This window comes from Myripristis murdjan, chromosome 15, assembly GCF_902150065.1.
Source record: "Myripristis murdjan chromosome 15, fMyrMur1.1, whole genome shotgun sequence".
NCBI lineage: Eukaryota > Metazoa > Chordata > Actinopteri > Holocentriformes > Holocentridae > Myripristis > Myripristis murdjan.
Window position 1 is genome coordinate 28,748,431 of NC_043994.1, and position 10,342 is coordinate 28,758,772.

The window sequence follows — 10,342 nt, forward strand, 5'->3', positions numbered from 1 at the left end:
CCTTCACATTTTCACTTAACACTTTCTCACCCACTGGAAGTGCTTGTACTCCATAGAGAGACAGGCTCCATACTGTCAGCAATAATTAGGGGCCGGGTCCTGCCGGGTCCCTCTTGTATTCCTGCATGTTCTTTTTTCTTTCTTTCTTCCGAGGAAGTCCCACTTTTGCACAAAGGTCCAGTCCCATGCCAGATTACCTCAGCTGCAAACACAAGCCAATAGTCCTGATGGTGGCGCTATAGCAAGCCTCTAAATTTCAAAACTTTGAAAATTCATAACAAATCAACCATATGTGCTACAGCCGTAAAACATTTGGCATCAGCTCTCATGTGGACTTTTCAGGGCAGACACCCTAAATACTAAATATGAGCAAACTAATGGAAACCTAAAGGAGCCCAGAGGCTGCCGTGTATTTTATCAGGCTTTTATTTAACCCTCTGAATTAAATTCCCCTCATTTATTTTCAGAAATATTTTTAAAAAATAACTACATCAGTCTACAAGATCAATTTTTGGTTGGACAGTGTAGAGTCATGAGTAAAAAAAACAAACAAAAAAAAAACAAAAAACAAGAAGAATTCCTTCTTCCTCTTCTCTTCAAACTTGAAAAAAAAGTGAGAGGAAAACAAACAGAATTAAAATAAGAAGTCTAAGTAAAATGTATTAATTTTATAAAAGAAGAAGAAGAAAGGGGAAAAAATACTCAGCCTAACTTGGAAAAAAGGTCCACAAGTTGGGGACCTTAATCCACTGGGTTCTCATCAAATGGGCCATCTTTGCCCCCACTGTAGACTGGCAGCGATGCCTCCCAGGGGCACATCCACCATGGTGGCATGGGCTTGCAGCTGCCACTCTAAAAACAGGCCCTGCCACCTCAGCTGCCACCCCAGTTTAGACAATCTAATAGGAAAAATAATTATTGTTCAAAATTTACAAGACTGAACTCTACTGTCCGCGTGCAAGTGAATGCAGCATGAAATTGTGGAATGCATTTTTCAGAGCGATTTCACCACTGATACAACCAGAATATGGTCATTTTTTACTTTTCAGCTCTAAAGAAATTTGAATAAACAGAACTGTGTTAAGCTAGTGGCTCTGGATTCAAAGGCTTTGTGGTGTTTGATCATCTTTCTTTCTGTCTTTCTATCTAGCCAGCTATCTATCTATCTGACACCCAGTAAAATTTCCATGTGGCCCTTTAGCCCTTCATGTATATTAGTGTAGATCTGGCCCTGCGGCCCCCTGGCTGTGCTTTGGTTTTGGTTCTGGCTCAGGAAGCTGCTTTACAGGCGGCACATTTCGGGCCAAGAAAGTAGCACGAGCAGATACTACGCTGGAAACCTCCAGGTAAGCTAGCTTGAGATCTGAAACCTTTTTTGTATTTGTCGCGACCCGATCCGTACCTCCTGCCTGATAGGTCATGTCTTATAACTGTTATGTGATCAAAGATGGTGTGTGTCAAACTGTTGTAGAAAAGCACTATCACACTCCAGGTCATGCTGTTAAACTGATTATCATTCATGGCTGTTCTGATACTCAGTGTAACAGCACTTGCTTTCATGTGATGTTGCTTAATTAAACAGTAGCCTACAGATCACGTTAGTAGCAGGTCCTGTTCATCCATGTTAAAGCACGACTGAGGTGAGCTTTGCCAACGCTAAGCAAATGTTAACAATAATGCAATGGCCGTGGGTGAAGTAGAAATATGCAAAACGGTGTTGTGTTCATATGAGTTCTCCAATTGTGGGCACAGTTGCAGAATCTTGGGGCTCATGAGGTTCAGACAGTCTTGCAAAAACAGACAAAATGACTAAGAGTTTGTTTTTGCAGAATAATCATGAATTTAAAAAAATACACCCAACAAAAGATACATTGAAAGTCTTTCATTTAAAAAGGACCTTCCCGGTGACTTTGAATGTTTGGTCAATTTTTACCTTACAGGTGAGGACTCAAATTTCATAAATTCACTGACTTCAGCCTCGACTTGACAAAATGAAGACGGACTTGTGACTTTTTTTAATTGAAATTTTCAGTTTCAGTCGCAAACACACACATGCAAGAAAAAAAAAATTAAAAACATTCTCCTCCATATATTACAACACTATTAACAATACTGTTAGGGAAAACACAAATAAATAAATAAATAAATAAATAAATACCAGTAATAAAAACAGATATCAGCTAACAGATGGGAGAAAGAGAAAAAAGTGAAAGAGAGAGGAAATGAGAAATAAGTACATAAATAGGACAAAGTTTCCACCAAAAGCATCCAATATCACATAACAAAACCAACATGTAAATTTGTTCTGATAAGTGAATACATCATATTTTGTCATATTTTTTGTCATTTCTGCTTTATTTGACAGTGACAGTAAAGAGAGACAGGAAAGGCAGGAGAGGAGCCAAAGGGCCTGAACTCAGATTCGAGCTCAGGACGCTGCCATTGGGTTTGGTTTTCGTGAAAGAGTCACTCTCATGTGTCCTCACTCCCTGTCCAATCAGTGGCCTGCACAGCGTTTACGTCACATTTCGGCTCGACTCAGCTCGCCAAAATAGTACCTGCTACCAGGTACTATCACCTAATAGAAAAGCTTACAAACCGAGTAGTCGAGCCAAGTAGGTACTAGTGGAAAAGCGCCAAAAGACACTTGTGTGTGCACGCGCTTGTCGGGGTGTGTGTGTGTGTGTGTGTGTGTGTGTTCAGGAAAACAGGGCAGAGTGAGACAGAGAGAAGGGTAAAGTCAGTTGTTTGAGTAGAAGTGAATAAATATTCCTTTCCCACCCTCTGATGTACATCATAGTCCTGGTCCAGGTAAGAGGACAAGTGTTCCTGGTCTGACGATAGCAAGTTGTCACTGTTACTGACAAGCTGAGGGCCACAAATAGCCACACTCTGTGCTAGCTAGCCTAGCTAAACATTAGCCAGCTGGCTAGTAACCCCTTGATGAGCCGTTTTCTTGGCTCCCATTGAAAACATGACAGCTTTATGTTGCTTTGCTTATCCGCAAAGGTATGCACCGGCATGAAACACAAATGAAGAGCTTGTATTAAACTAAGGGCCCACGCTTGTTTTCGGCAATTAAATCACCTTTACACTGGTGTCCTAGCTATGCCACAGCAACAAGCAGAGCCTCTCTATTCTTGGATAAAGTGGAAATGCATTCCGGCCAGTGGAGCCTGGCTTGAATTCATTTCCCAGTAAAGCTCAGCCCTGTTAATTCCAGTTTGGCGCCTCATGGCACAGGTCTGGCAGTGGCAATGAAAGAATAAAGTTAAAGCACCATAGCAGTCCTGGCTTAGCTTATCATCAGCAATCACGATCATATCAAACTCCCATTTCTCCGTAACCATGTAAAAGGTCACAGCATTGCTTTGAAAGGGGTTTTCACACCTAGAAATATCAGAGCATTTCCCCCTGAGGCGGATTCTCTCATTGTGTTTTCAAGGCTACAGACTGTTTGCTTTGGTGCGAATCAGAAGACGTTCTTTGTTGCATTGTTGTGGTTTGGCAGCGTTCCACATGGCAAAATGTCAAGCAAAACATTATTTGTCAACCGATGCTATGTGGGGCTGTCACCTCCTTGGCTGCGACACACAGGTGCAGGGAAAGAGTTTCCTCCAGGGTAAACCAACATTTATTAACATCAGCATCAACTGTGTTTGGTGTCCAAACATGATCCACACAGCGCCTCCTGCGGATCGGTCAGATCGTGTTGAGACTCCAAATAAAGCGTTCGATGGTTTGATTTGGAAACGTACCAATAAACCACAAGGTCTTGGTCTGATTTGGATCAATTGGTTGGATCCACAGTCGAGTGCAAGTTCTCATGCAGCGAGCCCAGACAAACTGAGCCGAGGGCTAAACTGCTTCAGGCTGTGAAATAACTGCTTTATACGAGTTGTGTGTGAAAACGCCCTCTCTTTCCCACTGGAAAATGGAACAAACACCTCAAACTTCGCCAAATTGCATGATTTTTAATGGAGGAAACATAAATTGCATGAAACGATTACCTACAATTAATTGTGCAGAGCCGACTACAGTGGTTTCTCAGCACATTTCCAAACCAAACCTGGACCTTCTGCTTTGGTTTTGAAAACATGACCGAATTACAAAAGGCACTGTGCAACACGGGTAAACACGCTCTGAATTCTTGGTTAAAGATGACTTTTATCTGAGAAAATGTCCTTTTTGACAGATGACTAAAAAAAATTGCTCCCATATGGCTTTTTTGTTGTTGTTGTTGATAAGTTATGATTCATCTGAACTGTTGCTGCATGAACTATTGCGTAAATCCAGCCAAGTAAGGGCCCTTCCCCTGATGCGGACCTAAGTAATTGAACTACAGGTTTGACAACGCTCTGAAGTGTTACACAAGAAACACCAACTTCCCCCACACTTCCCCCGAACAGTGGCTGTCAATGACGATGATGAAGTGTGAGAGATATTCGCAGCTTATGCTAGGAGAAGGGAGGTAATAATGTAAATCGCACATCTGGGAATTCTTAACCAGATGACCCCAAAATTCACACACTTCCTAGGAAGAGCTTTCACAAAACCAGCTTCCCAGGAACAAAACATTATATCACCTCTTCCTTAAAGCCAATCTGCCCTCCCTGGCCCCAGGTGGTATAGAAGACACACACACACACACACACACACACACACACATTTCTCCCTCTCTGACAGTACACACCTCTGACCTAAGAATCTTCTGGGCTGCCGGCCAGCCGAAATGACATCACTTCCTTTGAGCAGCTTGACAGGCGCTTCATCACCAAAGCTGCCGCGGGCTCGAGAGAGCAGTGGAAGAAAAAAAACAATAATGATAATAATTATACCTTCACACATAATGAGCATTGCCCACGGGTCACAATACATAACAGCCGGGCCTGGGAGCTGTCAGACGGCAAGATAGTGAGCTAACAACGCTAACCAAAGACAGATGTGAATTATAGTTTGCAACACGTAGCTGTGTGGTGAGTAACTAACATCTGAAGAGTTCGGTATACTCCTGCGGAAAGCCTCTCAATGCGCTGTAACGCCGCGCCGAGGCCGGCTGGGGGTCAGTCTCTCGACAGTTACAGCCCGAGGATCTGTTATTGCACTATCGGGATTTTTGCGTAATTTGGCCAGTAATTAGACTGCATACATGTCTGTGTGAACTTCCCATAACCCCTCTGACACAGAGTGATTTTACTGCCTGATGGACACGCCGTGTAAACACACAGGCCGGGCATGGGCGAGGCCCTCACCATCACGTTTCATTATCGTGATGCGTTGCAGTCCTCAGAATTAACTGGAAATGAAAAATGAAGTTTAAAATATTGCTTTATGCATACTATTTGGGTCGACGAATTAAATGTATAACAAATAATAACATAAATAAGGTGACAAACTGACAATTTAAGTCAAGATTCACGTTCCAGATCAGTAAAACAAAATTGGCACAATGCCATTACTTATCATGGAGCAGTAAAATGTAGACGTCACAACATCAATATGAAAGTCAAATGTATGACCGATATATATCAATACAAAGGCTTACATCATTGATACAGTATTGGGAAAATAATATCGCAACACTTTTTCTTTTTTTTTTTTTTTTATTCATTACAGCCAGAGGTGGTTTGCACTGATTACAAAAGTGATTTTTTCATGAAAAGGATTTAAAATTGAAAGAACTACAAGCACCGTCTGAGGAGTTTCTTTCATTTGAAAAGACTATATAAACAGGAGGCCTTTTGCAATTCTATGCCAGATGTCCTCATGTAACTGTTTTTTTGCTTTTGTGTGTGTGTGTGTGTGTGTAGGTTAAGCTTTGGGGTTTGCATGTGTGGGGATGGGTGTGTAGATCTGTGTGTCTGTGGTGTGCCTTGCAGTAAGGGTTAAAGATAAGGGATGTTGGTAAGTGCATGTGTGTGTGTGTGTGTGTGTGTGTGTGTGTGTGTGTGTGTGTGTGTGTGTGTGCTTGTGAAGATGGCTGGGTAATGAGAGGAGGTGATTCATGTTGCACACACTGACAGCTCTGTCGCTGCAGGCCAGATCAGGGCAGAGATAGAAGAACAGGCCCTGCCACAACACTCAAACGCTCACCATTACAGTGCCTTCCAGCTCTGCTTTTCCTCAGGTCTCTCACTCTCTCTCCATCACACACACACACACACACACTCACAGTCTGTCCTCCTAACACACACAACACTCTCCCACTGTCATTGTGCAAGCTCTCTGTTTCTGTCTCATCACACATTTTCTCCCATCACATTTTTTCCATTACACGGTAACTCTGCTGCTCTCACACAGACACACTTCAGATTAAAGGAAAATAGGTCAACAAATACAAAAAAAAACAAAAAAAAACAAAACTATTATACAACGAGACATTCAGAGGTGTAAGGCAGTTACGACAGGTTAGAGTGCTCACACACACACACACACACACACACACACACCATGAAGCGTATTATATTTTATATATATATATTCTCCCATTGTATTTGGAAAGTAAAGGGGTCAAAGAGAAAGTTATCAGAAGTATGAATAGTACTCTGACATGTAGTAATGTAAATAAGACAATCAATCAAATCAGCATGTCAACTAAAACACATCAGCAGGCAAGTTGCTATATAACTAGCCAATAAACTACTGTAAATATGTACAGTAAAGCTGATTAGAGATCATTTTAAGTTAGGTTTTGACATGAATAAGCTCTTTCTGCACTCAGGTTAACCAGGTGCCTGTTGCTGTTGGCTTCACAGAATGGAGATGTGTTCATAAGATGAGCTCCGTGATTGAAATCATTTATAAACTCATAAAATGAAATATCATTAACGTTTAGTTTTGGAACTATTTGAGCTCTGAAACCTTTCTTTTAGTTAAAATATGAACCTGTTATAGTATCATATTATGTGCAGATTTTACCAGCCTCCTCTGGAAAACTACCTGAATTTATTATATTCAAAACAACTATAATTTAGTTTTGGTGCTGCAGAAAGTTCCCATTTTCTCAACAACTATGGTTTCATCTAATCTAATCTAATCTAATCAAAGATAAAGCTGTTTTGAAGACATTTTTGTATATTAGTGGTTGTTGCTGCGTCACCGTGATCACAGGTTGGAGCTCGCCGTTCACCCGCCCTTTGATTTACCACTACATCTCTGCTTACATGTATCCTAACCCGTACATACAATAAATCAGATCCACGGCTGAAAGCGGAGAGGAGCAGCCCGATCCGCCCCGGGGGCATATGTGAGCCGAGCGAGAAGTGAAATGTGCTGTTGGAGGCGGAGAGAAGATGAGCTGAATGAAAGCGCATTCCTGTGAGTGTTTGGACAGGGGAGCGTGGAGCGGCGATGACGAGGGATGGAGGATGCAAATGAAGATGTTGATGTTTGTTTTACTGCCATTGTCAGGCGCTCCTATACGCCGCCGGAACGTCACCGCACGGATCAGACGAGGCCTTAGATACTTTCGCCTCACTTGTTTCACACAAGGAGTAAAATGTCAGCACGCCTAACTGGAGCAAAAATCATCCAGGACTTTTTTGACCCCTGCCCCCTCCCCCCTCTGGAGCTCTCCTGCAATCTGGTGATCTAATGCTCATTGCATCTGGCCTCAAGTGCTCCTGTGAGGATACTAAATGGAGGAGGGTTAAATCCCTCCGTGTACCATGTTTTCTAGATCAGCCCTGCCTGTTCTTTAGCTTGTAACAGCCAATTATATGAATCTTAGTCACCCACCTAGGGGGCTATGTTGAAACATGTGTGTGTGTGTGTGTGTGTGTGTGTGTGTGTGTGTGGACTGGAGTTGAGGGAGCCACCTGGAGGGAAAGGGGGTATTTGTTTCTATAGTCACGATGAGTATATGACATTATAGGAGTAAAATAACTGCATTAAACCTACAAACACAGGGTATCAAGAGCATCCACACAGATATGACTTTCAATAAGGTTTTGCAATGGACAAACACTGTGCTCCATGTATTAAAAACCATGAGAATAATGCATTACAGTGCACTTGCTGTGTAGTACAGTCATGTTTCTGTCCCTCCTATAGGCCACTGTGCTTGTAAAGTGTTTTAAATGGACAGCGAAACAAAAAAAAATGTTATAGCTGTGTATTTTGTATGTGTGCTGGAGCAAAAGGTGAGATGACTGGGGTTGCATATTGAGATTACGAGCTCACACACCTGAAAAGACATTTTCATAAATGCAGAGACAAAAACCCCAGAATGAAAGTTAAAGTGTGCGGAGACACGCCTGTGTGTCTTGCTGAAGTGCCCATGAGCAGGACGATGAACCAGGACATGCTCATTCATCGCTCTTTGCTCTGGATCATCATAATGATGTCGGCCAAATGCCTGAAATGCAAGTGCAAATGTGCAGACAGACTCACAGGAACACACACACACACACACACACACACACACACACACACACACACACACACACACACATACACATGCACGTGCACGCATGCACGCATGCACACACACACACACACACACACACACACACACACACACACACACACACACACACACACACAGGGAGAAGAGTACACAGAGTGCAGAAGTACATAAGAACATAACTGGACCAACTGTTTTCATTCAAACACCAGACACAGCCAGTCAGAATCAGGCAGTCACATCTGCATCACGGAGAGCCCAACACACGCAAATCGTGGTCAACAGCGACCCCTTGTGGTCGACTATAGTACAGCAAAACACAAGTGAAACCAATGACAGTTCAATTAATATAACTGCAAATACTTTTCACTCGCAACGCTGACTCACGATTTAATAATCATTTCCATATGAAATCAATTTTGCATTCCTCTAATAAACAAATGAGCTGTACTTTGACATGTTTTATTGTATTTAAGAGCAAGTGTGAAATGTTTTAGGAGGTGAATAAGTTATGCATGTTGCAAGAGTTCACCTCGGTTTGGTCTGGGTTCGTGCACTCGGTTGGTTCGCCTTTATTTTGAAGGGTTAATGCCGGGGAGATGTGTGAAGAGTTTTGAAATACCATGTAAACATTTGTGATTGATTATTGCATGCGTCATGTTTGTTCCCAGAAACCCGTGCTCCTCCTCGCTGCTCCGAGCCAATACAAGACTTAGCAGTAGCAAAGACTGTGAGATGCTGCCCCCTGTTGGCAGCAATGGTGAAATGCCACTGTGTGTTTATGTCAAAGTCAGCAGTGACCAAAAGCAACAGGAACTGAGCTCTAAATAAACTGCTGTCTGCAAGGAGATGATCATTTATTTTGTACTCACAGTGCCACCAATAGCTCAGTAATATTAGCAAAATTATTACCTGTACTATCTCCACTACTACCATCTCTATTATTACTGCTACCAGCATTTGTACTAGTACTACTGCTACTTCCACCTCTACTGTAATACTGCAACTATCTCTTTTCTACTATTACTGCTGTTATTAATTCTACTTGTACTGTTTCTGCAACTTGAACCACTACTGTTTCCATTACTGTTGTTTTATGATTATTTATTGCATTTCCTGCACAAAATTTAATTTTAGTATTTCTATTATATCATGTATGATTTCTAGAAGGACTCACTTTTTTCCCTATAGGGTTCAGCAAATTGTCACAAGTTGTCACAAGTATTTGTGCTATTTCTACAGCTTCCACCGCTACTGTTACTGTTTATGTTCCTTATCATATCCAGGAATCTTATCTTATTATGTGATTAGATTCCTTAATTAGAATCAGAAATCAGAATCAGCAATCAGAATCATGGGGGGGATCGGGTCATTTGCAGTCAATGAAATCTCAAGAGAAGAATTGTATAAGTTTTCTATTGTTTTTGTTTGTTTGTTTGCTTGTTCATCATGGCACCAGGCGACATCCGTGTCCGGTGACGATAAACATTTCTAACATCAGGTTTTCGTCCAGGTTCTCGTAGGAGACCTTTTACCTGCCGGTGTCCCGCACGTGGCGTGGTAAGAAAAAGTTTGCTCCAGGTGAGGCTCGAACTCACAACCTCGGCATTGCTCATCAGTGTACTGTCATATAAGTACCGCGCGCTAACCGATTGCGCCACTGGAGCTCACTGTGTCTGGCCCGCAGTTTGCTTTATGAACAGGAGACCGGCAGCCGCTGCACCGCTGCTCCTTTTCCTTTCAAAAAAACAATACAGCCGATTCAGCCACACATGAACACCTAAAATATATTCAAGCATCACCTAACAAAACGGATTAATGTCATTCAGCGGTGTGAGGAAAGAATATTGTGGAAAAACGTCATCGCGAAAAGCCCAGTTGGGAGTCTTTAGTCGTAGGTTGTTGTTGTTTTTACGTTTATTTACAGCAACGCCACCG

At 42.1% G+C, this 10,342-nt stretch overlaps 1 non-coding gene across 1 annotated transcript; it reads right to left on the reverse strand.

Annotated features, from left to right (window-relative positions):
• Positions 1-9,977: 9,977 nt before the first annotated feature.
• On the reverse strand, positions 9,978-10,071 carry trnai-uau (transfer RNA isoleucine (anticodon UAU)). Its single transcript has 2 exons — positions 10,034-10,071; positions 9,978-10,013 (listed from the first exon to the last, which is right to left on the reverse strand). It is a non-coding gene; the product is annotated as a tRNA-Ile (tRNA).
• Between the last annotated feature and the right edge of the window lie 271 nt (positions 10,072-10,342).